This window comes from Carassius auratus, chromosome 42 (assembly GCF_003368295.1).
Source record: "Carassius auratus strain Wakin chromosome 42, ASM336829v1, whole genome shotgun sequence".
Taxonomy (NCBI): Eukaryota; Metazoa; Chordata; class Actinopteri; order Cypriniformes; family Cyprinidae; genus Carassius; species Carassius auratus.
The window spans coordinates 3,088,382-3,093,466 of record NC_039284.1 but is presented as its reverse complement, the minus strand read 5'-3'; the positions used below and the strand labels follow the sequence as shown (position 1 = coordinate 3,093,466).

General features: G+C 35.5%; 1 long non-coding RNA gene across 2 annotated transcripts; it reads right to left on the bottom strand.

The window, feature by feature from the left end:
• Nucleotides 1–3,844: 3,844 nt before the first annotated feature.
• LOC113060430 (uncharacterized) lies at nucleotides 3,845–4,790 on the bottom strand. 2 transcript variants are annotated; one of them, XR_003278248.1, is made up of 3 exons: nucleotides 4,418–4,790; nucleotides 4,236–4,313; nucleotides 3,845–4,020 (listed from the first exon to the last, which is right to left on the bottom strand). It is a non-coding gene; the product is annotated as an uncharacterized LOC113060430 (long non-coding RNA). The 2 variants fall into 2 exon arrangements; XR_003278247.1 differs by having other exon boundaries at nucleotides 3,845–4,313.
• Between the last annotated feature and the right edge of the window lie 295 nt (nucleotides 4,791–5,085).

Below are 5,085 nucleotides of genomic sequence, written 5' to 3'. Positions count from 1 at the left end.
CTAAAAAACACTGTCAGCTGATGCCAACAGCATCATTTGAGATCTAAAGCACCTTGCATGAATGCAGATGAGACTAGGGGCAAGTTCATGTCTGTGGGTCTCAAACTATTTAAAAACAACTCAAATCAATTACTGACGTTCATATTAAACATCATTTCATATATTAGTTATAGTTTGCTCAAAAAAAGTGTGTATTCATGGCAAACACTAGGCTCACAGAACGTGTATGATTTTGCCGCCTTACGCTCTCAGCATCAGAGACACTTCTCTATCTGGATTATCTTTGGAAATGGGTTTGATTGAAACAGCTGAATCAGTAATTAGGAGATGTGTCCCAATGCTTCTATCCATGTAGTGTATAATACATACTATTACTATAAAGTGTCTGCTAGATGCATACTAGTGATGTGCAGGAGTACTCTGAAGTGACACCAATTATCATTTATGACTATGCATGACATGAATTTTTGCTAAATGTGAAATTCAGTAACAATTTGAATAGGAACAATGAAATACATCATAATTTTGAGCTGATCAGTGAGTCTTCAGCAACAAATGCCATACAAAAAAAAAAAAACTTTTGGCCCCAAAAATGATCAGCAAATTTCTTAAAGAAAAAAACAAAACATGAAATCTCAACACATTGATTAGGTGACCAAATATTATGTGTTATCATGTAACTGTTATCTTTAGACATCTGTAGCTTTTCATAGATAAAATATCCTGGCTCAGCACACATGTTGAAGCACTGCCCTAAGGGTTGGACATGGAAAGTACTTCATAAAGGAATATACATTAGGAAAACATCTTCAGACCTGAAAACAAACATACTTTTCTAAGCAATTCTGGAACTGTTCTCCATAGTGTGAATTGCCTATGTGGCTGCAATACTCGTGCTTAATCACCTCGAATAAAAGCATCTGCTAAACGAATAAACATTAATATGAATACAGAAGTGAATTATTCTGGAAAAACTCTGTAAACATGAGTAAAAGCAGTTCTTGTGCAACAGGCTACATAAGAACAGCAGAGCCAAAGACACTTGGGATCACAGAGTCATGTGAAAAGAAACATCCACCCATGCAATTCTCATTTCTCATAACGGTTTGTGCATTGGAAAAACAATTGGTGACCAATGACACAACCTCAAAGACCGCCACCTCACCACATCTAGAGCACAAATCTCCATGTGAACTTCGAAACAGACCATTGGCATTTCATCATCCGCTTCAGTAACAGCCTCAGAACCGCAGGTACTGAAGATGTTTACCAGTAGAGCAAACATGCTTTCCACAATAAACACTGAGAGAGAACTGCCAGAGTAACGGCGGTAGGGAAGCAGAGGACTTTACTGTTGGTGTCAGATGAATGCATGTGCTAACTTTCTGACATGCTAATATGAAAAACAACACAACAATGCAAGCCACTGTCTGTTAGACACAGTTCTAATCTACTGAGAACAACCACTACTAATAATAATAAACGCTACCAGTGCAAAAAAAAAATACATTTTATTGCAACATAATGCAGCATTCCAGAAAAAAAAAGCGCAATAAGTGCATTGAGCTATATGTTGTTGAAGATGCATGACTGCAGTTTGAGCTCGGCTCCAGTGTGCCGTGCCCCCGGCATCCGCGCTGACTCATTAACACAACACTGTTATCCCGGGGAGGAATTTCTCGCTCGCCAACCAGAGGAAAGTTGTGAACACCAAGCCATCTGGGTCCAATTAAGGTGAATGAAAAGCTTTTATTAAAATGAGGGCATCAATGTATCCCTTACTTAACTATTTTTAGTCAGGCGACCTCTTAAATTAGGCATGTTTGTAAGAAACCTCTGTTTCAGCAGTTACATTTGACTCCTTGAAGGTATCAAGTTCAGTTTATTCACATTCCTCTGTTTCTGAATCCTGCTGATTCCATTAAGATGTACAGCTTAAAAGAAAATGAGAGAATAAGAATGACTGTAAAAGAGTCCTTAGTCTACATTATTAAAATAGTGAATGATCACAGATTGGACATTAGAATGAACATATTACCTACAGGGTCAGAAATGAATTTTGTTGAAATCCATTTGTAATTGATTTCCAGGGACTTTTTTATTTTATTATTATTATTATTATTTACATTTGTGAGGGCATTTTTTAATATTTACTACTTTATAAATAGTTCAATGCACTTTCATAAAAACTGTTTTTCTTACATCACACTAAAGAACTCACAACGTTCTCCACAGTTACAAAACTGGTAAATGCATTCATAAGCTCAGCAGAAATATGCGATTGGCTATAATGCTCAATGCTGCAAACCGAGCGTTAAAAGAAATCTGATGAAACCTGAGCCAATCTACTGTAAATGTAACGCTGCAGTTGACACTTTAAATTCTTTCACATTTCACTTTAATTGTGACATAATAGATCTAGTTTAATTGTGCAGGGGCATTTTTGCACCCTTATCTTGAATTTGGGGGCATTTTTGTTTATTTTGATGGTATCTTTCACCCAAACCCCCATTCATTTCCAACCCTGGTTGCTTACAGAATAAGCTACAGCATTACTATTTGGTTCATATCTTTCCATGAAAGTTTACAAAGACTGTGGCAAAGAGTGGCAAAAGTGATCTGGTTTATTAAACATACCAAACAAACAAATCATCATCATCACCTTTATTTATATAGTGCTTTAAACAAAATACATTGCGTCAAAGCACTGAACAACATTCATTAGGAAAACAGTGTGTCAATAATGCAAAATGATAGTTAAAGGCAGTTCATCATTGAATTCAGTTATGTCATCTCTGTTCAGTTTAAATAGTGTCTGTGCATTTATTTGCAATCAAATCAATGATATCTCTGTAGATGAAGTCTACAACAAATAATGCTATACTGACAGATTCACATAGCTGACAATTAGCAGGCACTTTCCTAAGATTATGATACTGGAAAGTAATGGCACATTTAGTCCAGTGATCTGCTGTAGAACAACTTCTGCCCGTCTGTCCAAATAAGGCACAAGTGGGCGGAGCTAAAGAGCCTTAAGCTGATGAATTAATCTCTATAATGTAATAAAGATAAAGAAGGACAAATTTGCTTTTAATTCAACCTATTTTATGACTAACATGCAAGTGTAACCCTTGTCTTGTAAAATGAAACAGAAGGGTTAACTCATATATTAGGGAAAACAATAACTCACTAAGGTTTAACAGTTATTGTAGGTAAACTGTAATTCGCAAATCAGGACCAAATCAGAAGAGACTGAAACTCGTAAGAGGCAAGACACACACACACACATAGATGTAAATGCGCACCTTTATATTGGATAAAATTTACTTGTAAGCGCGATTGATAGGATACACTGGTTGGGAAAAAAAAATATCAATGACACTGCATAAAGGGCAAAAATAACAAGAACAAACAAAAAAAAATAAAACCAAAAAAAGAAATATTAAATCTGCTTTAAATATTACTTTTTACCAATTAAGCTAAATGAATTTGAAATTTAACCCTTGACATAGAAAATTCTTCTCTCCAATGCAAATTAAATTGTAATAAACATTCAATTTCTGATCTCCTTTTTTATGTACACAACTCAAATGTATACTCAAGATCAGTAAATATAAAATAAACACGAATGTCAGGACTTGTGTTTAGTCACACGTACAAATGTCCACTGTAAACACTTGTTTATACGAAACAAAGTCTAAATGAATGCGTATCAATGCAGTATCAGTAATTCTTGAATGCACAGTTCAAACAAAATGTCAGTCTGAACAATAAAGAATGATATTGTCTCCTCAGTTCCTTTAAATCAGTGATCCAATGCTCAAAAGGAAAAATGAAAATGTCAGATGTTTCAAACCTCAAAAGAAAAAAAAATCCGACGCGATGTCCTGCCGAAAGTGAAGTGATACAGATGTCCAAAAAGACAAAGGATAGTTGTTTCTGATCGATTTACGGTTGGCTCGCCATCTTCATGAATTGAAAAAAACCCAGATTCTAGATTTCTAAAATAACAAAACTGGCCTGTGCACAAACACAAAACAACATTCTTAATCAATCCTCACTTTACATACATTTCACTAAATCTACACAATCTTTACATGTCTGTACATATTTTTTATAACAGCGTGTACATTCACTGAACACCTCTTTCCTTCCAGTTACACCAATACACCCTTGAATCGCTATTTTTTTTAACATATATACTAAACATTAATTATTTATTTTTACTAACTCACCGATTCCCTCATGTATTAATGATATTTCTCTGTTTTTTTCCAGGTTTCTCTCGGATGACGCAATGATGGCCTACTCCACTGGAATTCAGCGTGACGACGGTCACATAATCAACAAAATGTAAGTAAGTGAGTAGTTCGAAATAAAACTTATTTATCAACAAAATGTCTGCAAAATAACTTACAATGTTTGGTTTTCACATGCGTTCTCTCTCAAAATGAAATAAATCAAGATCTTACGCAGCTTCTAATTCACGTTGTTTCTCAAGTTTTTTTTCTCTCTCTCTAATGCCGCATCTCTCGGTGGGCGGAGTCAGCTTGACCTAATTACGCTCGATTGGCTGCTCACCTGCACAGATCTAGAGCTCAATCAAAATTAAAGTTACATTTCAACTATTTAGTTTACCTAACAAGTAACCCATTTCAAATGGAAAATATTTATATATACATATATATACATTTAGTATTTGTTCCATATTTCTTCCTCTAACAGTATCTAGCTATTCAGATGACTGTGTTTAAATCTAATTTAGACTACAAAGGTTTTTGAGCCTGGGTTACACAAGCTTTTAGTTCATAAACATACAATATGTTTTTATAGCACATTTACCTCTTACATGTCAAAAGATCAGGGAAAATTAGGTTTAAATTGAACAGTGTCTCAATGTTTCTACTACTGTAAGGGAGGAGAGCGGGGCTAAGAGATGCTGAGTCAGTAGACAGAATTCCTCAGGAGTGGCTATGAAGGATACATCTCTGGCTCCAGAAGTGAGAAGGGGTGCTGGATACAGGATCCCTTTTAATCATTATTTCCCAGAGCCAGGATAGGGTCAGCTGGGCAGGAGGAGGACAA